General features: G+C 35.2%; 1 long non-coding RNA gene across 2 annotated transcripts; it reads left to right on the top strand.

Annotated features, from left to right (window-relative positions):
• Positions 1-979: 979 nt before the first annotated feature.
• On the top strand, positions 980-23535 carry LOC139793774 (uncharacterized). 2 transcript variants are annotated; one of them, XR_011724792.1, is made up of 4 exons: positions 980-1066; positions 1365-1510; positions 2416-2500; positions 23448-23535. It is a non-coding gene; the product is annotated as an uncharacterized lncRNA (long non-coding RNA). The 2 variants fall into 2 exon arrangements; XR_011724793.1 differs by lacking the exons at positions 980-1066; positions 1365-1510 and adding an exon at positions 2006-2209.
• Positions 23536-25922: the final 2387 nt, after the last annotated feature.

The following is a 25922-nucleotide window of genomic DNA, read 5'->3' on the forward strand; positions in this document are numbered from 1 at the left end:
AACTCTCCTAGGTAGTGGCATTTGGTATAATAAAAAGCAAAATCCACAAGTTTCAGCTTCAGGGTGTACATTAGAAAAAGTTGTTCACCTGAAGGGTGAAGTGGCACTGGAAGAGTTTATGAAGCTGAGTGATGGAATTTTTGTCCTGAGATTTTCTTCAAACTTGTCTAAAAAAAACAAAAGATGTCCCAGTTTAATGCTAGTTGTGCTCCTACTTTAAGTGACATGTTCAACTAGGTGACATCTAGGCATCTCTTGAAATCAACATATGTGTGATTCAATGCCTTTTAGTACTGGATAGTAGCATGCTTCAGTTATCCTTGTACTCCAGACTGGGTGAAAAAATGCAGTCAGGGACTGTGACCACTGTGTTTATTGCACTTTTAGACATGATAGTATAGGAATTCAATGATTAATTAAATATTTCCTTTTCTTCCCAGGAGCACTGAAATATTTACATATAGGGACAAGAAAGGCTTTACTGTTATAATCCCTAAACAGTTGCAAGAAAGATGTTTTGTTACCTCCATTCTCTGGGATTCCTAATAATGTTTGTAGAAATTAAAAACTGTTAATAGCAGTACACTGTAATTGATTAGGTTCTGTATGTTTACAGCTCTCTTTAATTGCTTAAAAATGCCATTTGTCAGCTTCATGTTCTATTGACAATGTTATCGATTTATCCGATTTGGGCTTTGTCTTGTCTCTCGTACATAAAACTCACATATGCAGTTCAAATGGGAAATGACTCTATTGATTTCCTTAACTTGAGCCCAAATGCTAAAGATTTTTGGATAAGCTTTCTCATTACTTAAGCCAAAATCAATAAGAGAGAGCATCTTTTAATGAAAGAGCAGTTTGAGCAACGTACTTCAGAAATGGGGTCCTGTTCATCCTTTGCTTTACAAATCGATCTTCTTGGTTCCTTAAGTGAGGTCCAATTGGTTGACATTGTGGTTTGTCTTTGTGTGTAAACTTGCAGCTTCAGAAAAGAGAAGATGAGCTACAGAGACAGCAGAAGGAAACACTTTCTCTGCGACAGGAAAGGGATGATCCTTGTACTGCGGTATGGCACTTTATGTTCTAAGCGTGATCTGTAAAATTCTGGCCTTTTATGGCCAATTTTTAACACTATAATTTATGGCAAAAATAATATGCTTTTCACTCCTATCTCTTTGTCTATTATTATTCCTTTGTGTGTTCTTATTACAGTATTTAAAAAACATTACATACTTATATTATACAAGTAGTTAATTTGGAACTATCACCTTCTTTTATGATTTTTCTGCATAAAATACTATCACAGACTAAAATCCAATTGTGTTGCTTTGTTAACCTGTTAATTTGTTCTGGCTTTATTTCAGCTCTAGCCTCAAGAAATTAGACTTAGTGTCTCCACACTAAGCTGTGTAAAATGAAATCTGAGATAAAAAATGGAGAGCTGATGCTGAAGAGTTACAGAGTGAACTGGGTATATCCAGCTAGTTATACGAACAGGCCAAATGTTCAGGTACTGTACTAAGATATCATTAACTGCCCTGAACTACATAAATTAAGCTGATTATGCCTTCACTTAATTAACTGAGAATGACCTATTGATGTATAGGTAGAGCAAGATAGAGACTGCATGCTGCACTGTACTAAATTTATAGGTTTTCAATTAGTTCTACTATTGAGCGAGACTACTTAGGAAAGGAGTTTACTTTTATGTTTTGTAGCATGTTAAATTAGTCAGTTATTTGCAAATGTGCCATTTCTATGTTCTTGAATTATTTGAAAAATTATTGTTGAAAACTGTTTATTCATCTGGAGCTATAATTTTTTGCCTGATGGCTGGCTAACACCTACACAGTATTTGTCTTTGAAACTGCTATTACCACCTTTTATAAATATTGATTAATCATCTCCAAAGTATTAGTTATCTCCAAATATCAGTCCTAATAGCTTTAGAAATTATCTAATCAAATTATTTGTTTCAAAGAATATCTTAAAGAAATAAAAAAAAAAAGAAAGAGGTTAGTATATCTGCACTACAGATTCCAGTTATCCAAGATTCCTTTGTATGACTGAAGTTAATGTAACATATGATTTTTTTTCAGAAATTCAGTACACTAAATGGAAGGATATGTGTGGTCTTACCTTCCCCTGGGACTAGATTGCTGTTTTTATTCATGTAGCTCTCTTTAAGCTTGTAAAAAAATTAGTATTTGTAAGTACGTAGACTATAATAATGTAACTGTTTTTTTAAAGATTAATTTTCAGATTTTAGAATGGTAATGATTCTTGTATTGGAGTTTGACATCTTGATGCATACCTACGATATTTAGTTACCTTATGTCATAGCATTAATTTGAGGATTTATGGCAAAATTTTCCTTTGTAATTCAGGGATCACCTTATTAAAACATTTCCTAAGGTTTCCCCAGCCTATACTGAAGATGACTACATTGTCTACATATGCAGCACTTACTTTTCCTTCAGATGGGGTCCATAAGCCTTTGGTATGTACTGGTCATACATGGGACACAAAACACTTTTTTGTAAATTGATATAGGTCCTTGATCACCACAGTTAGCCTATAGGGGCAGATCCAACATCTGGTGCTCAGCTGCCGTCCAGCTGCTTTGACTACCACTGACTCACAAAGCCAAGTCTCTGTTTTGTCCCTATTGCTAATATTTACATTAAAGCACACTACATTATTCTTGTGTGTGATAATTCTGTAGTTGTTTTGTTGTTTACTGATTCATTTAATGTGTTATTGCTAAATGGCTTATGAGTTCCAGCACTTGTCTCACACGAGTTTGACTCTTAGTGTTTTATCTGCGTTCTACATTCAGTTGCTTTATATTTGCTTCTCACATCTCTGATTGTCCCCTCTTAGCCCACATCTCTCCATTTATTCTCCCTTCATTAACATTTGCCCAGGCCTCTGCCTATTTTTCTCCCTCATATTTCTAATTGCCATTTCTAATTATCTGGCTCATTTTCTAAGCCTCATATATACCAGTTAGATCATTTTTCTGTAGGAGATCATACTCTGTGGATTCTTTGTATACAGGGTGATCGGAAATGACACTTTTCTGCCATGCGATTTTTCTTTCCCTTTTCTTTTTTCATCAGTCTAAAGCAGTTCATTTTTGTTCCTGTTCTGTGGCATCACAAGCTCTTATCCGCTCAGAGCAGCACGTTATCCACACTGTTTACTTCCTCAACTTCTTCTCCCAGTTACCTGAGAAATCTCTTAAAATGCTTGTCATGTTTCTTCTCCTTTAATACCATCATCTCAACGAGTTCCTGTTCCATCATTTGGTATATGCCCCTTCTTATCCTTCTCGTTTTGTGTCTCATGACATTGATGCTTTTTCCTTAACCTTCATGGGTCTCCAAATTTCCTCCTTTCTTTTCTAGTGATGTCAGAGTGAAATAACAATTTATTTGTCTACTCTTTCATTGGCTTTCTTTATACTTTCTTCTGTTGAATTATAGCATGCTGAATTCTTCTTGGATTTGTCTTTTTCTTGAACTTTTTCCTGTTAGTCCACTGTACTGTGATCTTTAAAGAAATTTACCAAAAAGTGATTGCTAAATTCTGCATCTGTCTAGGAAACCTGATGAATGACCCTTTCCTCTTCTTGTCTCCATGACAAGAATCCAGACCTTTGTGTCCTGACCTCAAATTTTACACCATGCATATTCATGTAATATTTTAATTAAATTGTTCATTTCTCTGTTTGTTTTCTTTTTATCAGAATTCACTTATAATTAACTTCAAATTGGATTACAGGTTAATTAGGTGATTTTTTTTTTATTATTATTTTTATTATTGGTCCCACATTGTGCCTTTATTTATAAATGTAACTACTGCTGCTAGTAGGGATTCTCATGCTACCTGTGCTCCCCCAAATGATTTTTGGGAATGTTTCAGGAGTTTTTATAAGCATAGGCTCATTTCCATTAGGCAGTCTACTTTTTTAATACCATGGATGATGGCTGATCCATGAAAATTTGCCTCAGTGACAAAGAGTTCCTGGCATGGTTAATATACTGGCATGAATGTAGTCTGTCTTGATCCTGACTGACTTTTGATAACTACCTTTACACAAAAATAGTAGTTCCACTAATAATTGCAACAATTTAGACTGAGAGAAGATGAAATGGAATTTGTAATCTTATTTTCATAAACTGAGAATAGATCTGACTGTAAGCACCTGTAAGTGATTAACAAGTTCCTATCTGTGTAGCACAACATGTAGTAGATATTTTTCAGAGAACGATACCTTAATATTTCTGCTTAGATTTTTGCATGACTGCCAGAAATTAAAGACTGCTGCTGAAGTCCCTTTTCTGGCAGTTTTGACAGGCAAGCTAAGGTCATCAGTTAAGTATTTGTCCTCAAAGGGTATTTTATCATCACAGGCAGTGGTGGTTGTAGAAGTTCATACTGAATGAGAAATATATCATTATCTCATTATGACAAAACTCTTAGAGCTGTATCACACTGCATCCTGGGCTGTGGTTCCTGGACTGTAGAGTTCTTCAATATTCTCACAGAGAAAAGTCAAATTTGTGGGTTACATCTCATTCTCATTACTTTGCTTCTGACTGTTTCTGTCAGGTAGATAAGAGATACAAAATACGACCAAGAAAATATGCTCACCGGAAAAGGTGACAAAGAAACTATTTATGCCTTTTACTGTAATACTCTTTTCTCCAGTTACCTGTCTTTTTTCTTTCTTTCTACCCACAGAAGAATGTGTTGCATTTTATCACTGTATTTCTCTCTTTCTGAAAACCTCTCTCTGTAACTTTGGATAGCTACTCTTTAGGCCAGAGTTTGGCTCCTCAAGAAAGTATTGTGAACACACACAGGACTTTATAATCTTCCTAAAATCCCTTTGGAACAGTTGCTTCATTTATATATATGAGATGTCTAAGGCATCATTTCATCCACTTCTATACAAAAATCTTAATTTCTTTACATCCGTTTTCTCTACATTGCTCTTTTTATTTAATGGATTTTCCAAGTATTTTTCTTAAATGAGATAGTGCAAGTATAGTTTGGTCTTAGCCCTAATATATACTACATGTTGCTGTACAGACCAGGATAGTTTCTTGACAGATGCATGAAACATGAGTATTAATGCTGTGTATGTTGCTGTGTAAAAGGTTTACCTACAGCCATGAAGCTTGCATTTCTACATCTTTTTGATCCTTTTTTCATATAGTAGGATCACAGAATCATAGAATAGTTTACATTGGGATGCCATTAGAGGCCATCTCATCCAAACTGCCTGCAGTGAACAGGGACATTCTCAACTAGATCAGGTTGCTCAGAGTCTGGTCCAACCTGACCTTGAATGCTTCCAGGAATAGAGCATCTACCATATCTCTGGGCAACCTGTTTCAGTGTTTCACTGCCCCCATTGTAATGATTTTTTTCCTCTTTTAGTTTAAATCCTACCCTCTTATGGTTTAAAATCACTACCCTGTTGTCCTATTGCCACAGGCCCTGCTAATAAGTTTGTCCCCATCTTTACACCCCCTTTAAGTACTGAAAAGCCAGAGTACTGAAGGCTCCCCAGAGCCTTCTCTTCTCCAGGCTGAATAACCCCAACTCTCACAGCCTGTATTCATAACAGAGGTGTTTCATTCCTCTAATAATTTCTGTGGCACTCCTCTGTATCTGTGTCAGGAGGTCCATGTCTTCCTTGTTCTGAGAGCACCAGACCTGGACACATTTTTTAAGTTTTTTAAGGTTAATAAAGATATTAAACAATACTGGTCCCAGTATCAACCCTTAAGGGACACCACCAATATCTGATCTCCATTTGGACATTGGATATGATATCCATATCTCTCCACTTTAGAGAGAAGGATGTTGTGGGGCCTTGTTGTGTCAAAGTCTTTACAGAAGTCTGAATAGACAACATCTGTAGCTCTTCCCTTTTCTGCTGATGTAGTCACTCCATCACAGAAGGGTACTGGGTTGGTCAGGCAGAACTTGCCCTTGATGAAGCCATGGTGGCTGTCTCAAATCACCTCCTTGTCCTCCATCTGCCTTAGCATAGCTTCTATAGGGATATTCCTAGAGATGGGGATGACAGGCCTGTAGTTCCCATGGTTGACTTGGTACCCTGTTTAAAAATGTGCACAATGTTTACTCAATGGGAACAGAGACTTGAAATGGAAATGCTCCACCTTTTCTTTCAAATAAATACACATAAGATACAGGTATTCTGATATTTAAAACAATGGCTTTAGGTTTTTTTGCCTCTCAAGCTAATTATTAAGAGATAATTGTTTAAACAAGGAATATGCTAAATAGGATAAACCTTACCCACTGTTTCTTTGCTGAGTAGTTTTATTTTTCATCAAGAGTGGTTTCCAAACCATAAGCTATTAGTGGCTTTAGAATTGTCAGCATTCTCCTAAGAGACCACATAAAGGTTCTCTCAGGGAAGAAGCAATACCTTTGTCTCTCCTGGATTTCTCCTTCTTCTTTTTTCACTTCTTCCAAATGTCCCACTTTGAGTGGGCAGCAACCAGGACAGCATTATTAGGGTACCTTAAATGCTGCAGAGGCTTTCAAACGAATTGTTGTAATATTGTATACAGAGGAACTAAAGAATATAGAATCATAGAAACAAATGTCAGCCCAACACAGACAGCTAACTAAACCATCTCATAAAGTGCTATGTACACAAATTTTTTACCACTTTCAGGGACTGTGACTCCACCACTTCCTTGGACAGTCTGTTCCAATGCCTGACCACTCTTTCAGTAAAGAAATTTTTCCTCCCCTGGTGCAGCTTGGGTTCATACATACTAGTTCTGTCTACCATCACTTATTTTTCTCATACCCTCTCTAAGACAAGTGAAGATTTGCATCTAAGGCTCTGTAGTATTGAACAAAAAAAGAGAATGTAACATCTCTCTGTCACATCTGACTGAATAACAGACATAAATTCATTCCCAAAATCTGTCCTCAAAGTTATATAAAAAGAACTAGTTATTAGATTTCAAGAACCTTTTTGCAGTTTCTGCTGAAACCGATTGCTGTATTTCAAGTCAGTTTATGAATCACTGCAGAGCTGTCCAAACTGGATTTCCTCTATGAAAAAAAACAAGAAACCAAACCAACCAAACAAAAAGAATAATTTATCTTACAGTATATTGACACTCTTTGTCATGACCCACAAGTTGGGTGTTTCACTGTCACGTCTCAGAAAGTGAGCACAGTTTCCCAGAGGTGGGGCCAAACAAAACACCACATCCCACAGAGTGGCACAGGCAGAGTTTCCCAGAGTGGGGGGTCAACCCATCAACCCAGCAGATTTAGACAGGGCCCCTTTGCTTTTTAAACTCCTTCAGAGAGGAGCCTAGGTACATCTGGGCCTAATCCTCCTCCTAATAACTGATCTCTTAATTGATTGAGTTTGGGCATTCTCTTCAACATAATCTAGGAGTAAGATTTTTACCCAGGATTCCAATTTAGCAAAACCTAAGGAAATTGTCTAAACAACAGGTTACAACCAACAAAAGAAAGTTGGAAACTATGTTACTCTTATGTGCTGAGATCTGTGTATGTGTGAGAGAGAGAGAGAGAGATTGAGCAATGAAAATGTCTCACATCAAGAGATACTGTTCATGGAAGTAGAAGTGTTTTGAGAATTAATAGGCTGATATTTCCATAATCCTCTTTCTCAGATCATACTGGAAATCTGAATGTCTGGGAGAGGAAGATGTTAATCAAATTGTATTGTATAGAGGGGACAAAATGATGGAACTCAGACTGGAGTACATTTATTTATTTGTAGTTGTTTATTTATTTAAAAATCTTTATCCAGTCTCCCTTATCTCAAAATCGACCTTCTGACATTTTGGCTCAGTAAGTGCTAAACCCTAATATATATATATATATATATATATTAAAAATACTTTGAACAAAGTATTGAATATATTAAAAATATTGAATGCACCCTAAGAAAGTTGCTGCTGACACCAAACTGGGAGAGAGGTAGATATGTCAGAAGGAGAAGCCAGCATTCAGGGGGACCTCAAGAAGCTGAAAGACTGGGCCAGCAAGAATCACACGTGGGAATCCCAGTGGGGAGCAAGCTGGTGTGAAACAGTAGTGTGCCCATGCAGCAGTGAAGGCAAATGTGTCCTGGGCTGCACAAGCAGGATGGGTGAGTGGACAGATTGTTTCACTGAACTTGCTGCTTGTTAGGCTACACCTGTAAAATTATGTCCAGTTTTGCTTTCCTTCAGTTTCAGAGAAAGAATGAAAAATTGGAGAGGACTCTATCAGGGGGCTGCCAAGATGAGTATCGGAGAATTTGGTATATAAAGAAAGGTTTAAGTATTTAGTTTTTTTTCAGCCTGCAGAAAAGAAGGCTCAGTGCAACCTAATCACAGTTTTCCAGTACCTCAAAGGTTGAGGCAAATGTCACAGAAGGTTTTTAGGGAAAATTTAGTTGATTCAAGAAAAAAATCCTTGTGAAGAAGTAAGGTTTGTAATAGGCCCACAAAAATGATGAAATATGCCTCATTGGAAATATTAAATATTTGGCTTAACAAGGCCTTCCATAACCTAAGCTAGGGACCAGTTTTCAACAGGAAGTTTTAACAGATGATAGGTAAAGGCCCTTCCTCACCTATCATTCTAGGTAGTGCTTTTGACAAAATTGGTAAGAAAAACTGAGTAATGAAAGACAACATATATTTAATATAAGTATCTTTTTTGTTTGTTTGTTTGTTTCCCATACACTATGCCATTATTGTCGCTTTTTTTGTGATGATTGCATCAATTCTTTTTAGGAGTTACTTTGATATCATTTTCCAGTCTGTGACAATGACCTGCCATCCTCTAAGTATTTTTGATGTTTTGTTCTTCTATTGTTAGGTTGTTATTTCTTTGCTTGGTTGGTTTGGTTTGTTGTTGTTTTGGGGTTTTTTTTTGTATTTTATTTAATAACTCCAATTTGATGAATTCTCTGCTTATTTACAAATAGTGAAAATTAATACTTCGATACACTGGTGAAAACTGTGAGAGTCTGTGTGAGATATCTGTAGGGATTTTCAAGGGTTTTTAAAGCCCCAGTGTGGAGACTTTGAATTCTTTTAAAGTTCTTTCACACTTAAAAGATGAATAGCACAGCTTTCTTTTTCACATTTTTTTTCCTCTCTTAATATTTGAGGGTTTTTTTCTTGAACTATTCTTACCCACTCTGATTTTAAGGTATCTCATTAATATTTATAGTTTTTCAGAAATGTAATATTTTTATCTGTTTCTAACAGAAACCAAAAATCATCATATATCATTTTAAGGTCTAAAATTGAGAACACAATGACTATAACAGAGTATTAGTGTTTAACATTAGACTTATACAGATGGTGCTCTAGAAAAAAAGCAACAATCTTCTTACATAATTTTAACTACCTGAGTTCCAGAAAAATCTAATCATGCTAGCCGTTTATCATATTCATTTTTTTCATTTGAAATTTAAAGCAAGCTCCATATGACTTGAATTTGAATCTCATATATATAACACTGCTCAAAAACTTTACAAAATGGAAGATGAGGTATTCTAAAAACCCATCAAAATACTGCTTGCCTTCGTTTTTAACACAATATTTGTTTTACATGCAATTAAGACATTGCAAATATAGTTTGTATTTTTTCAGCAGAGAATATAAACAGGCAACAGATAACAGACAACTCAAGTTGGTGATACCTCTGGTGGCTTAACCAAGTGAAGGTGTTGCACAAGGCGCAGATGCACGTCAGAGACAAAGATCTCAGGGATCTTAAAGCTTTGCAGGCCATACTTCCTTTTCCACTTTTCCTGCTGTAATGTTGTCAAGATCTAATTATTTTAAGCACCAGGATATCAAAGTCCCCATTTGACTCACAAAAGGTTCAAATCTCTACAGTATGCAAGGCACTCCTCCCTGTTTTAGAACTCTTTTTACTGAATAATCTGTTTTGAAATGTATTTCCACAAATATTGCAGGCATATAGCAACTTGAGTACACAGGGCTTGACAAGAATCGTTTACCATTTATATCACCAGCACTAGGTAGCAATAAGCCATGATCTGTTTTCACTAGGGGAAAATGGAAGAAGAAAAACAGAACCTGTTTCCTAGCTCTTCAGGAACAGCGAACGTATTAAGAATGATGGGATAAAATACTATTCCTAAAAAGACAAGTAGGCACTGAATACTTTCGGTGTACTTTCAAGGGCTAATTTTGACAAAAAATCAGGGTAGAACTATAAAAAAGAATCCAGGGAGAAGTTCTAGATTTATGTTCAATGAGATTAAGGATGATGAATCCAGTTTGTAGTGTTTATGTACCACTGAAGTAACAGAGAGAAAATGAGAGAAGAAATGGACAATATCAACAGCAGGACAAAGGCTGGTGTTAATAAAGGTAGAAAATATGGGGTTAAAAAGTATTTCTTGGCTTTATAGAAAATAACCACCCTTGGATTTACTGCAATGGAAGAAAGCAATTAGTTAATGAGAGATAAAGAAAAAAGTGGAATAGCAAAGGGAAAAGAGAAAGATCACTAATACTTTGTTCCTCATTTCTTAAGAAAATTAGGCATTTGTGGTCATATATTATATCCATTATCTAGTGGTTTCAAATTCAAAACTGAAATGCAGATCTCAAAGTTAGTTTTGTAAATTTTGTGAAAACTACCAGCTGTAGTAGATACTGTAGGATACTCAGAATATGACTCCCTTTGAAACAAAGGTAGGTCTCAGGTTTGACTGAAAGCTAAGCAAATTAAACACTGGGACCTGGTGAGCAATGATCCTCTCCCTTTAATGCTGTGAAGTACAGATGTGTGAGTCTTATTGTGAGATGCTAGGGCAAGAAAGAGAGTTATAAGATTGTATAGAACTTATGATGGGATGTGTTGAAAAGGAACACATCCTTGGGGAAAGGAAGGGATCAAGGTAGACGTGGGTAGGAAAAAGTGTGGGACAGTAGAGAAAAAGAGGATAAAGAAGCATATTTACACCTTTCTGACCAAGCCCTGCACTTTATAACCTCAGCATATTCTGCATTCAAAGTAAATTCTATTTCTAAATACCTTCTATGTGGGCATGCTCTCTGTCCTGAGCCTGTACATATTAATATTAGCAAACTCCAAACTGGACTAGCTCATGAATAGGTTAAGAGCTGGCATATGTGTGTGTGTGTGCTTATGGAAGAAAGACTATCTGACAGGTAGGAAGAGGTCAGAATGCCATCCTCAGGAGTGGGACTACAAGTCAGAAGTCTGAGAGTCTATGGGCTGAGCACTGGAGAAGACCAGGATCTAGAGTCCAGCTATGGTTCAATCCTGTATTATGTGTGTACGTCCTGGTCAGATGGAGAGGAGACAAAATGTGGGATTGTCTGTGCTGTTTATACTTAGATGAGATCTATTTGTGTTTATGTGAGGAGCACTATATGTCCTCCCCACTGTGCAATCTGTGTGGTTGACAACATAAGTATAGCCTGCATCATGTCAGTGTGTGAGCACTTGTTGGGATTACTTCTACTCATTGGACATGGGGAGATGGGGCTGCAGGAACCTTGTCTCTGTGGGGATGGGATAAGAGAAGTTCTGAAGTCCCTCAGATTCATCGACCTCGAACAGCAGTGTTAAACAGTCCACGTAGCAGCCCATGTCTGCCTCAAGCACCAACATAGGTTAGTGACAGACTGGAAAATTGAACCTTACTGTACTCTTTCCAACTCAGTGGAGGCAAAGAGATGAAGTAGGTAATGAATGATAAAACTTTACAGTAATGTAGGCTTCATGACTCTTTCTGGATGTGAAACCAGTAGTTCATGTGATAATTCTGTCTGGGCTTCTTTGGTTTCTTTTTTGTTGGTTTTTTTTGTTTGTTTGTTTGTGTTGTTTTCTTTTGTTTGTTTTTTTTTGTGTGTGTGGGTTTTTTTAGGTTTTTGTTTATTTTTGTTTTGTTTGCATTTTTTCCTTTGTTTTTTAATACCACTTTAATATCATGTCTGGGCAGTAAAAAGAATTTATTTTTATTTCATGATTTGTATTAGAATCAAAGGAACTTTGGGCTGGAGGCATATATTATCTGTTTATTGCTTTTACTGTATTTGGAGATCTTGACTTCAAGAAAAAGGGACAATACCCAGGCATCAATAAATAGCTTTTTATTATTTAAGAATTCTGATGGGTTTTATTATTTCCTTTCTTTCACACCTATGAGGTGTGGTAAACCAGTACTTATAATTCAGCTAAGTTTAAACCAATGTATACCTTAGAACATTTTAGCAAGATAAATCTTGCCACCGTCTTCAAACTTCTACTGATTTCAGAAGTCAGTATTTGTCTTTTAGATTTTACTGAGGTTTTTTAATGCTTATTTAAGAACAGTTAATAAAAGTTTGCCAGTTTGCCTGTTGCAAAGTGCTACTAATTCATGTGCCATTTACCACTTTTAATTCTTTTTAGAAATGGTCCCAGTATTCACAGACTCCTTTTTGCTCAGTTGTAGGTTTTAGCATGCTTAATATCTTGGAGAGAAAAACAATCACAACTGTAAAATTAGCCTTTGTTAGACAACTCCATTGAGAATAAACTCTCTTCATGGGAAAATTATATTGAAGCACTGCATTTTTATTTAATTTGAACAATGTGAATAGAATAGAGACATGGGCCTTTTAATCTACAAAATTTAAAACTGTTTAAGTTTCAGAAGTAGATTTTTTAATGATAACTATAAAGTAATATGTTTCCAGAAGTTGTTTTCAGAAGTTTTTAATTTGGAAAATGTCAGCATTTCTTAAACTTGGATGCACAAAACTAGGTTGTCGTGTATATCAGAAGCATGCAGCTTGATTATGAAAAATACAGCTTAATGCTTAAGATTTTGCATCAATTATTTTTCAAGATAAATTACACTTTTGAAGCTAGTAGCTAAGTAGTGTTTAGATGCTATGCTAGATCACTCAGGATGTCAGCCTCTTCCCCTGACAGACTCCTGAGACAAATAGCAGCTGTAATGAGTCTGCAGTGCATATTCTGCCCTAGATAACTTCTTAGAGCTTCTGCACAGACAATACTCATTCTCTGGAAGTGAAGACAAATTTAATATTCCAAATAGCAAACATAAATTATTGGAAAAATAATTAACAAATTGTTTTCTTGCATTAATGCTAAATCAAAGAATATTTACTGGAGTTCATAAAAGATCAGCAAATGGTAGAGACTTGGTTAATCAGGCTGATGCAGATAGAAACTTTAAAATATCTTGTGTTTGTTATGTTGTTTTTTTTGTCACTTTGTGAATTTAATAATGATATCTGCACACATTTCTAAACAGTGTGTATGGATTGGGTGTTGTGGTGAAATTTTATTTTACAATCAGAATGCATTTTTTTTGCCACTTTTTGTATCTGGTGATTCTTGAAATATTTGGAGATGGAAAATATGATCTGCGATTTCAACAGACTGACTGAATTTCTCAGACTCATGGAATTTACCGTGCATGCACTGCAACACATGTGAAACCATGAGAAAATTTATTGTCTTAAATAGCTGATTTTAATAGTCAACTCTTTTCATCAAAATACTGTCTTGCAGTTAAGGACAAAGAAGAAAATTTGGTTATGAAGACTCTGCATATTAGATTCAATTAGAATACTTACATTAGTATAAATCCATTTTTAAGTATCCAGATGAGAGAAGAAATATTTTCAATCAAAACTGATGCAACTGACTACTTTTAAAGTGTTTGGCTGTAAATACTTTCTTGAGGAATGTCTATGAAGAATGTAATGACCTACAGAAAACTCAAGGTTTTGTTCTAGGAAATCCAAAATATCTTTTTTTTTTTTTTTTTTTTCCCATTTCATTTATTTTGAAAATAGAAGGTTGGCTATTAAATCAGAGACCCTTACAATGGAATCTGTAAATGAAAATGAAATATGCTTGTGTATTCAGCAAAGGTTTAGTAATTTGTCAAATGCAAGATTTAAGGCATATACTTGTCCTTCTTTGGTCAATGTCTTATTTAAAATATGCTGACCTCATGTTTTTTTACAGTTATAGAGAACAAAATATGACATTTTTTTCTGAGCTATATTACAGTGAATTATTATTTTATATAGATAGACATTTCTTTCTTCTTCATAATGAATTTTTTTGTACTTTGTAGCTTCCCAGTGTTTGAGTGAAGACACTATCCTTCTGAGGGCAAACATGTTTCAGTGCCTGTTTTGCTATGTTAAGCCTAATAGTTAACTTTGTTATTATGCCTATATGAATTCTGACACTGTAATAAAAATAATTTTAATAGTCCTGTGAAGCAGACCACATAAACCAAGAACATTTATTTTCATTGAGGGCTTGTGCTAATTTTTTATTAAGAGATACATTAAACATTGATACATTCAACCTCTGACTGAACCTTCAGGGTTGTCACATGCAGAGGTTGTTGAAGATTTATATTGCAATATAAAATTAGACGTATACAGTACGCTTCATAATAAATGACCTCTGCAGACAGGAGATTGCTACATAGAATATTTTCTTTTGTTGCACAGAAGAAAGAGATTTGAAAAAGCAAATCAGGATGACACAGAAGTTGGAAATCCTAAAATGAAAAAAATTCTCAAAATAAATCCAGATTTTTTTCTGATGAGCAAACATATTCTAGAAAGTTTGTCTTTCAGTGATGGTAAACCAAAAATTTCTAGGTGATAGACAAACATGGTTTGAGAACGATTTTATGAACACCTATATAGAGGAATACTGTGAAAAGATGAGACAAGACTGACCAACTTCTATGTTTCTAATATACCACGAAATGCTTGTTAAAGACATTAAAAAACTCCCTACAAAAAGATTTTTCTGATGCACATAATATATAAGTTAGTGTAATAACAAGATACCTTGGTAGGAGTAATTATGTATTAAGTAGTAAGGAACAATATAGAATGACAGAAAATTTAACTTCTTTGTATCATACTTAGATCATTACTTATTTTCTCTGATTTCCATTGATTTAAATGCACAGCATAAGGACCACAAGGCAACTGTTCAGCAGAACAGGCAGCCTTCAGTGCACACAATCACACAGTCAGAATGTGCCAAACTTACTGGTGTGATGCTTTTGTTTCTCTTAAATATGATTTCACAGAACTTAAAGTGAAGGTACATCAAGGCTTTAGTATGGGCTAGACAAAAAATAGGAGTGACAAAAAAATCTTACAATAAAACTATCAAAAGCAACATGCAAAGTATTTTGAAAATGATACTATGTAAGAAGCCTAAATAAATTTTGATTTTATATATTTTTGAGTGTGGAAACTGCATTAATTCCACTCACGGGGAAAAAACCTCTAACTAAAAGCACCACTTTTTCCCTGATTAATTCACTGTAAAAATGTCATACAACTTCTATCACCTAACACTTTGAATTCTTATAAAGGAAGATATGCCATTGCATAGCTCCTGTTTATAGTGAGTAAAATTTTTAGACCAGAATAAATAAAATTTAAAATATAGTTAAAACTCTCATGATGCTTTTACAGAATAGAGTTGGCAGTTTCCTTTCCCTCTGTGAAATTAGTTGGAAATGTCTTAGCTGTAAGTAATGTATTAGTGATGTTGCACTGGAACTGTGTACCATGCTGTTTACAATCTTTGACAATCTCACCCCAGACCTCCAACATTTCACCTAAAGATGGGGCAGATTATCTAAATAATCAGTAACTGTATGCACTGCTGCCAGCCATGATGAATTTGGCTAAGGCACACAAGCTTCACTGTAAGGTAGTAATTTTATTTTTTTTATTTCACAAAAATGAAACTATGTATTTGTTACATTCTGGCAACAGTATAGATGGAATAAATGTCCTAGTAATTACTGAAAAATACCTAATAACTTTTAATTAGGTAAGCATACCAATGAAAAGTAGAAAATTAGGAAAAATATAATTTTAATAAATAAAATCTGCAGAGACTAGGATTATTACATTGCTGTACACATAGTATAAATAGACTGCACCAGACAAGGTTATCAGCATCTGCATGGCTGCTTCGCTGAGGAAAAGGAATTTACCTGAATACACATGCATCTTTCAGGGCAATTTTTCAGCCTGAGTTGGTTTTGCCTACATATGTTGTGTCTACAGTATAACTTGGATCATAGTGAATCTGAATTCTCACTTGCTGTAAAGAATAACATTTTTGAAAAGTGTAAATTCATTAACTTTAGTTTTCAGCTGGTATAAATGTCATTGTGAAGCTGACATTTTTTTATAGCTGGTGAAAAATTTCAGTTTTGTTTTGGGTATTTAAACATACTTTGGAACTCTTCTTCACTCTTGCAGTATGAGATCCACAACTACTCACACTAAGCATCTGCAGCAAACACTTCTTTTCTTCTAGATAGGCTTTCCACACACATTTACAGAGCCTGAATGTCTTGACTGAAACTACTGCTGTGTGTCAGCCCTTTCAGGAGTATGCCTCCTTTTTTTGCTTGGAACTGGTGTCAGTCATTTAAGTTCTTTCTGTGTACCGCTCCATTAACAAGAAACAACCTCTTTGATGTGTGAGGAATACCCACTATTCTGTTTTTTTCAGACAAGTCTGGTTTATATTATTGTCATCCAAAATATTTAAGTAGCACCAAAACCTTTCTTAGACATAGGATAGATCAGACTAAAACTAAAAAACAAACAAGAAAACATTTGAGATACCAGGAGAGTCAACTGTCTGTCTTACAAGTGAAAGTTTAGTGCCATGGACTGCGCTTCCTTTCAATATCCTCCTGCTTACTAAGTGTTCTTTCCTCTGGTCATTTTTGTATGGTCCCAGCAGTGGCAGCTATGGAGAGTGATAGAAAAAAACTCCTTTCAAAATATAGTGCAAGAACTCTCAAACATTTTTTACATTCAGTTGCTCTATGAACTGTACATGTAATATCCTATATCATAATTTAAGATTAGTACGTGGAAGAATACAGGAATCTGACTGTTGTATAAATTGTGAACTATTGTTTTCTCTGTCCTAAAGACCGATTCATGGTTTTCCTCTAGTATTGCAAAACTTTGTCAGTTGACTATGAAATAGGAACTTGCTGGTAAGGGAATAAATATAGTCAGTCAAATGAGACTTTTCTATTCCTGCCTTAAAACACGAAATTTTGATCATGTCCTTAATTTTTAGTGGTTTTTAAATTCCTTTTACATACCCTTATTACAAATAAGGGGGAATATACATATAAATTAAATATTCTCAAATTAAATATAATATTATATAAATATAATATAAATGGGGAAGCAAAGATAAAGTGACTGTAGAGATCTGTGTACAGAACAAATGCTTCCTACATGTTTGTGGGGACAAAATGGCCACCACTCTACAATGGAACTGAAAGGTCATGGCCAAGCTCTAGGTGACAGTGCTCACACAAATGTAGTCACAGGTTTATGTCCATATGCATTTCTCAGCAGTGTCCTGGTTTCCTGTCAGGATGAAATTGTAAACTCTTGCCCTATCAGGAGAAGACAACAAAACAAATAAGTTTGACTGTTGAGAAAATTACAACTGCAAAGCATGCTATGAACTGTACTTCCTCCGTGTGATGGACCTGACAGATTATCAGTCAAGTTCAAGATATGAATATAAATATTTTTGCTTTTCTGTCTCTTCATCAAGGAGAAGACTGCAGCTATAATTCCTAGTTTTTATATAGTCTTTCTCCTCCCTTTTTTTCATCCTTGCTCCTATATCCATTTAAAACCTTTCATCATAAATGTCATGGCTATTATGTATTGCAGACAAAATGGATGAATGTGAAGAATGATATCAGAAATGCCCATACCTCTCTAATACTATGCCTGCTGCTGGACTTTTCAATTTACTCTTTTTGGGCAGTTTGCTTTCAAAGAACAGAATGATGGAGATCTGGCTCAGTTTGAGCTAGCTAAGTTGGTAACTAGGATGAACAAGGAGCCTGTATTTCTAAGGTGTTCATTTTTCTTTCACATTTTTTCTTTAACACTTCTTTTACTTGACGGCAGAAATTACCTAAATGGCAGATGTAATCCCTTAATATCAAGATTCCGGAAACATTCCTTATGGATTTGGGATATAAGATGGTTTGATTTCTTTCCTCTTTTTTTGTAAGTAATTGTAGAGTCCTTGAAAAAAAGAGGAAATGGCACAGACTGGAAAAAGCCCAATTGTGGCATTTCACAATGGCTTTTTCTTGCAAAGTTATACAGCAGGTCACAGTTTACTTTCTGCAGTTGTGTGTTGATTTTGAGTTTTGTTATACTTAGAAAGGTGATCATATTAATTTATAGAGATTTTAAATAGGTCTTCACAGACTCTATTTCAACAGTGAATAATCTCTTGAAGAAGTTTACTCTGATTGATGTATTTGTATTTCTTGGGCTTTAGGGGTTATGTGTACACAAATAAACTTTTGGATACACTGATTTACACAGTAGAGGGGAATCTGCTGCAGGGGGTGTCCCCAGGCCCAGCCAGCAGCCATAATGAGCCCATATTTGCAATAGGCACACCTAGCACACACACAGTGCAAGTACACATATAAAGGGCTGGCTGCACCAATCAATACAGACTGAAAACACAGCCCTCATACAAACACAAATAGCACCAAATGCCTTGTCCTGTTTCCCTCTGTCTGACCAGAATGAAAGCCAGTTAGTAGGAAATATATATGTATATGTATGCACGTACAGTGTGGATCTCCCCTGTAGTTGGAACTCACACACTGTCTGTGCAATCAGAGTGTGAGTGAAAATGTGCCCTGCCACCCAGAGCTTGTAGAATTTCTGCTTTTTTAGAGATTATATGAAGGATGTGTTAATTCCTTGCTCTTGATCAACAAAAATATGTATAGAGTGGAATAGAGGTTTCTATAAAATATAACACTTCTTTCAGTGCTGGGTGTGTTGTGTTGATTTTTTTTTTTGTTTTGTTTTAGAAAGAGGAGCTGACTGATTGCTCTAGACTTCAAAATGAGGTCTTCAGGAAAATACAGTCTGTAATCTAAGATTTCTAAGGGGTGTGAATTTTACATAGAGAAGTTGACCTCAGTGTTTTTATCTCTGTTTTGATCTCTGATGGAATTGTTAATAGTTCAAGCTTCTACAAGGTCTTTAAATTTTTAATTCTTTCCCCAGTAATTCCTTTCTTTTGAGAAACAATTATCAGTCTCTGAGGAAAACACAGATTCTGTTGACCCATTGTTGTCTCAGTGAACATTTGAAAACTGAATCTGAACTTTCATAGACTACGGAGATTTGTAGAATGATTCTTAGTGATAAGAGCTTTCCTAGTTTGAGGCAGAATAAGATTTATGTGCCTTCTTAGCTTTAATAGTTTAGAAATGCATAATGTTTCATGGTCATCTTTGCCTCCAAGTATGATCAGATGCAGTGTACTTTTTCACCTAGTAGCAGTTTTTAACACTCTTCTGCTTTTCAACTGTGCTGACCAAATTACCTCAATGTTTACAAGAAATGCCAATCCACCTAACTGTGGCTTCCAAGAATAGTGAAGAAAAGTGTTTCTGCAGTGGAATGGCAAGGTCATTTGGGCTTCTTTGTTGTATGTGTGCATTGGATTCAGGAGGAACAGAAACTGCATTGCAGTATTCTAGAGTCCCACCTTTGCAGTTAAGGCAAAGAATTCTTATTTTGCATCCAAAATTGTCACAATCATAGAGTCATAGAAAGTTAGGGCTTGGAAGAGACCTCAAAAGATCATCAAGTCCAACCCCCCCTGCCAGAGCAGGGTCACCTACAGTAGATCACATAGGAATGTGTCCAGGTGGGTTTTGAACATGTCCAGGGAAGGAGACTCCATGACCTCCCTGGGCAGCCTATTCCAGTGCTGTCCCCCTCAAAGTGAAAAAATTCTTTCTTATATTTATATGGAACTGCCTGTGCTCCAGTTTACAACCATTGTCCTTTGTCCTGTTGTTAGTATCCCCTGGGAAAAGCTTGATTCCACCCTCCTGGCACTTGCCCCTTACAGATTTATAAACATCTTCTCCAAGCTGAAGAGATCCAGCTCCCTCAGTGTTTCTTCATGACGGAGTTGAACCACTCCGTTAATCATCTTGGTTAATCATCTACTGACACAGAGTTTGGTAGAAAACTGAGAATGAGAGATCTGCTTCATAGTGTACTTGGTGATCTTGATGTGTATGATCTACCTGGTTTTAACCTGTTTGCATCCCACCACAGAGAAGCATCATTGGTTGTGCTGCCATTTGTATGAGCATACAGGCTTTTTTGGAAGGACATTCCTTATTCCATCCTCATATTGGTGTATATTTGTAATTCCCACTGTGATCAGATGTTCTGGTAAATGTGGAAGAGAAATTTGACTGCTTTGCTATGGCAGACATAGCATAACACCCTGTAGTTACAGCTATATTCCAAACACCCTGTAGTTACAGCTATATTCCAATTTCAATTTTCCAAAGTCTTCCAGTGTTTCTAGGTTTTTATTTCTTTGGTTGAAGAAAAACTGAAAAAATGCCAAATGCATTCCATACTATGCTTCTTCATAGAATTATTGAATCATAGACTGGTTTGGGTTGAAAGACACCTTAAAGATTATCTAGTTCCAACCCCTCTCTATGGGCAGGGACACCTTCCATGAGAAAAGGTTCCTCCAAGTCCTATCCAACCTAGTCTCAAAGATTTTCATGGAGTGGTCATCCACAGTTTCTCTGGGCAACAGGTTTCTCTGTCTTCCTATCCTCACAGTAATTAATTTCTTCCTAATATCTGATCCAAATATGCCCTCTTTCTGTTTGAATACATTGCCCGTTGCCCTATCAGTACATGCTCTTGTAAAAAGTCCCTCTGACTTTCCTTCTCTTCTCCAGGCTGAAAAGCCACAACTCTCTCAGCCTATAAGGTCATCTTCATCTCCCTCCTCTGGACTCACTCCAACAGATATCAGTCCCTCACTGTCTGCATAAGTATTTCTAGGAATGGGAAAAATAAAAAAAACTGCTGCTATGTCCCAAAACCTGTGATGTACCAGCTGCACGATCAATAACAAAGCTCCCAAAGATGGTTGTGAAATGGACAAAATTTATGAAGAGAGAGAAAATTCTACTAAAATGAAGCCATGGCTTCAGTTAGGAACCATGGACAAATTTGCAGAGGTGGCACTCATGGCATTCATACTAAATATGAGATCACAGCTTTGGTGGTTAACTTCTGCAAGCACTGCAGTGGAAACTCATTTCAAATCTCTAGTAATAGAACATATTGATGAACATGTGTGTACTCTTTAACTTAATGGATCGCAGCTACTGGTAAGTAATCTCTTTGTCCTTTTTAACCAGGATTAGAGTTTTTTTGTAACTTGTCCAGTTACTTAATATTGTTAAATTGATTCTAACACCCTATTTCCCCATCTCTTTGATTTTGACTACTATATACACAAATATCAAAGAGGAATTAATCTTCAATTTAGATTATGTTTTGGCCATTGTCATTTTGTAATACTAGCAAGATACATGTCTGTGTGTAAGGACATTGATATAAAGTCTAATCTGACACAATTTTCTCCTCTGAACAGAGGTCCAACAGCTACACTTCTAAAGTGTGAAGGCTTGAAATCTTCATTATTAATATTAAATGCATATTTAGTACTGTGCTTTTGTCCTGTGAGGAATAAAATTTTTTCTAAAAATTATACTGAATAATGAAAATTGACCACCACATTTCCCACATTTTTGCTGTTTAGTTTCACTTGTTTCTGAAGTGATGACAGCATATGTGTCAAATATTTCCAGGGTGGTGTAAGTGACTTTACCCAAGGCATTCAAAAGAAGACATGCATGCAAAGAGAGTGAGTTAATTTCATAAGTCATTGATGACAGCGTAACCACTGAGTAGGATAACAAAACAGAGCAACAAGTCAATTATATGTTGTCATCACTAACATGTGAAAATACCTTCTTAATTCTCCCTCCTCCAGCTAGATCCTTGTTCTTATTTACAGCACAGAAGAATTACTCTATAATTCAATGTGTCAGTTCAGGGAATTTGTAGGAAGAGAGTAAACAGAGACAGACATTTGACATTGTCCAGAATGTGAAATAGACCTTTTCCACTTTACGGGAGCAACTCTTCTGTATATGCATTTTCAAACTAGACTGAATACAATTTTACTTAATCTAAAGCCAAGGAAAGCAATGCTTTTTGGTTCACTTTCAGCTGAGGTTCAGTTTCTTTCATCAAAGTATTGGAAACTACTGGTGTCCACAAGTGAATGAAGTTTATAAGGAGCAAACTGTAATTATATTAAATATTTACAGTGTGGTGACCGGATGGCTACCATTGGTAATACAATACAGAACCTTTAACCTCTGAGTGACCAGTTTCAGTCTGACCTCAGTCAGTTTTGACAGCAGGTTGCTGCCACGAGACAGTTATCGGTGGCCTAGGTGAAATGTGTTGCTACTCTTAGCCTAACTCCAGGTGAATGGGCAGTGATCCCTGTGGGCTAGGATTGAATCACTTCAACAGGGGAATACAGGAGATAGTTCTCTGAAGCAGCTATGATTTTACTACCTTAAGTCAGGTACCTGAGCATCTGCAAGCAACATTTTGCCTTTTTTTACAGGTATATGATGAGTGAATCTATATCTAAGTGTTATTGCTCTGTAATTTATTCTCAGCACATAAACACTTGTTATTTTTCTCTTCACTGGTGTGATTTTTTGTGGTTTAAAGTCCTTATATTGATATTCTAGATTTATTGATTACTGTAATGTGTGTATGTATATTAATATATCTAGATGTTTGGGTAAACATAGCACAGGAGAACTTCACAGTAACTAATTGTTTAACTTTTAGTCTTCTCCTTTTAATACTAAATTGGTTTTTCATATCAGAAGAGCACTACTTTTTAATAATGAAAAGGCAAAGAGATAATTTTCTTTACAAGATTTCTTTGCCAGTAAAGTCATACTACAATAACCTCAGATTTTTTTAAAGTTTATCTACTGTAGGAAGTATCAAAGTACTTTGTGAGTTTTAACCATTTTATGTAAACCATTCCTTATCATCAAAGGGTTATCTTCTGATATTGCACAGGGATAGAACTATGCAGTAAATAATGAATTGTGGGATGCAGCCAGGCTTGCAGAAAATAACTATTTGAGGGATGGTGCATGAACAGAAAGCTGTAATTTTGACAGGTGGCAAGGTGTCGTGTCACCAAGCCCTTCTAAAGCCTCATATCTCATACCTATTGATTAATGGCTCTAATTAAGGAATGAAATCAAGCATGTGAAGACAGGGGATCGCTTTAGGTCCTTGTTTGGTAGTTTTCTCTTCCTGGCGCACAACTCATCCATCTAAATATCACTGCTCTTTCATTTATTACAGTTGGATGATACCAAAAAGGAACTGGAGGAGGTGCATGCTGATGTTGTCATGGTCATACAGGAGCTTGATTTTGTAAGAGCTGAGGTAAGAGAATGTGTGTGAGCATTGTCTGAATGAACACTGCAATTCCAGCTCTTTATCAGTGGTGGTGGTTAGTGAATGCTTCTTATAATTTTATTATTTTTAATTTTTTTTTTTTTTTTTAACAGAAAAAGGAAATTTTGTTCTTACTGTCCAGTTTTCTGCCTGCTGGTACAGACTAGATGATTTCTGTTGAACTAGTGTGCATTTACATATATGTAAGATCACAATACAGCTCTCCATATTTGCAAGTTGTTTATCTGTGCTGATTTAGTTTAAGCATAAAGCTTCAAGTTAAAGAAAAACAAACCCTGAGCAGTTTAATAATGCGAATCTTGCATTCTGCAAAGGAGGAATGAAATACAGGATTTTTTTTCGTAAATCAAGTTTATTTGTGAACACTATGATATCAGCTCTATATCAAATCTGCTTATAATAGAGAAATGCTGATTTTCCCCATTTCCTGATATTATTACATGTTCTAATTTTAATTCAAATACTTTGAAAACATTCAGCTGCTTTTCCTAGCTGCAGGAAGCCACTAGTAGGAAAAGTAATATGGCAAAGATTTTCAAATCTTTATGAAATTTATAACACATTAAAAAAATCATTTACTTAGACACAATAAAAATAATTTTAGAGAAGTTTAGAAAAAGTGATTACTAAATAAAAATTGTTATGTTCTTATCTCCCCTTTCATTACTAATAATTGATAACCAATGTATTAAGCTCTTTAATTTCTTTCGATGTGTTCTAATTTCAGTAAAATATATAACATTAGCTTATTTTGTTAGGTATTCATGTTGGCACAAACCTCAGCCAGTGGCTGGAGACTTAGCTTAATAAGTAGAGGAAAATAATGCAAAAATATTTGTATTAACTTATTCAAAAAATGAAGAGTTAATCCTGATTCTTTCACTTATTTAATTTTTGTTGAAGGGCTTAAGCACAATATCCTTAAATATTTCTAATGAAGTGATAGAAATACAGCCTAATGAAACAAATTATGAGATGAGTCTGCCATGTGACTGATGTCAGCAGATTTTAATTTACCCAGGTATACTCTGACTAGTGATAATTTCATCTTTATAATTTTAAAAACAGACTTAATGGATTCAATATGTATAAAATTTTGCAGTTTGCATCTTTTTGTAATCTTATACTGGTATAGCCACTTGTCTCTTAGTTCACAAATCTGCAAATCAGAGCATTAATGAAAATCTTCTAATGCCTATATCAAACATATGCATATAGTCTAACTATACTTTATTTACCTACCTACTTACTTACTGTTTTGGAGTCTACTACTGTAACACTAGCATGTAATATTCAATAGTCCCAAAAGATACACTGTGATATGATGACTGTGATATATGAAGTGAATGTTTTGATTCAGGGTTTGTCATAACTGTGGAGTATATAGTATATTTTATCATCTAGAGAAATTATGTTATGCTAAGGAACTTTTAAAAAATTCCTTTCCCTTCATTTGTTTTCTTATCTTTTCTATAATGTTTTTTATAAATTAATATTACATATTGTCTCATCTCTTTTATTTATATTTTAAGAGCCTTTATTCAAGATTTGAAACAGCAATAAAATCATTGCTTACTGAAGCAAGCAGGCTTTGAATCCAGCTATGCACATTAGAAGGATGTTACACACTGCACACTTTTAATAATGATCATTTAGAAGATAATTTTAGCATCCACACAAGGGAAAAATGGATTTTTGATGAGTTCTTATATGACCATATTGGTATTAGTCAGTGTGAGGTATGGCTAGCGAGCTCATTGCTTTCAAAAATCAAAGTTAAATGGTTCATCTATCATCAGAATTTGTGTCTGGGCGACTTGTCTGAACATCAGTATGATTTATGGTTTGAATTGGAGGAGTCAACCATGCATGTTTCTTAGTTTATCGTTTTATGCTGTCTTCAATTAAATGTCTATAAACACAGTGATGGCTTTATGACATTGTCCATCAATAAAGAGTATCAGATTTTGCATGAGAATATGTAATTTTCAGAAAAAATAATGACCTTTTGACTTCTATGTGCCCTGTTGTACACATGATATATACAGCATGTTTAGACTTCAGTTTTTATCCCAGAGACATTTGATTTTAATCTTGCAGACTAATTAAGACAGTGACCATATTTTATTTAACATAATTCAGATAGACTAGCATCTAAGATTTTTTTGATGAAACCATCAAATCGTGATATACTATATAATAATAGGAAGAAACAACAGATATAGCTCTCCAAATGTATTTAGAAAATATATTCTTTTAATTGTACTAAACTAAATTGGAAGTGATATCAGGACTGTTTATTGCATATTGATTCAGCGTTTGATTATTTTACCATTTCAAGGTTGTGGGTTTTTTTGT

Source organism: Heliangelus exortis, chromosome 2, assembly GCF_036169615.1.
Source record: "Heliangelus exortis chromosome 2, bHelExo1.hap1, whole genome shotgun sequence".
Lineage (NCBI taxonomy): Eukaryota > Metazoa > Chordata > Aves > Apodiformes > Trochilidae > Heliangelus > Heliangelus exortis.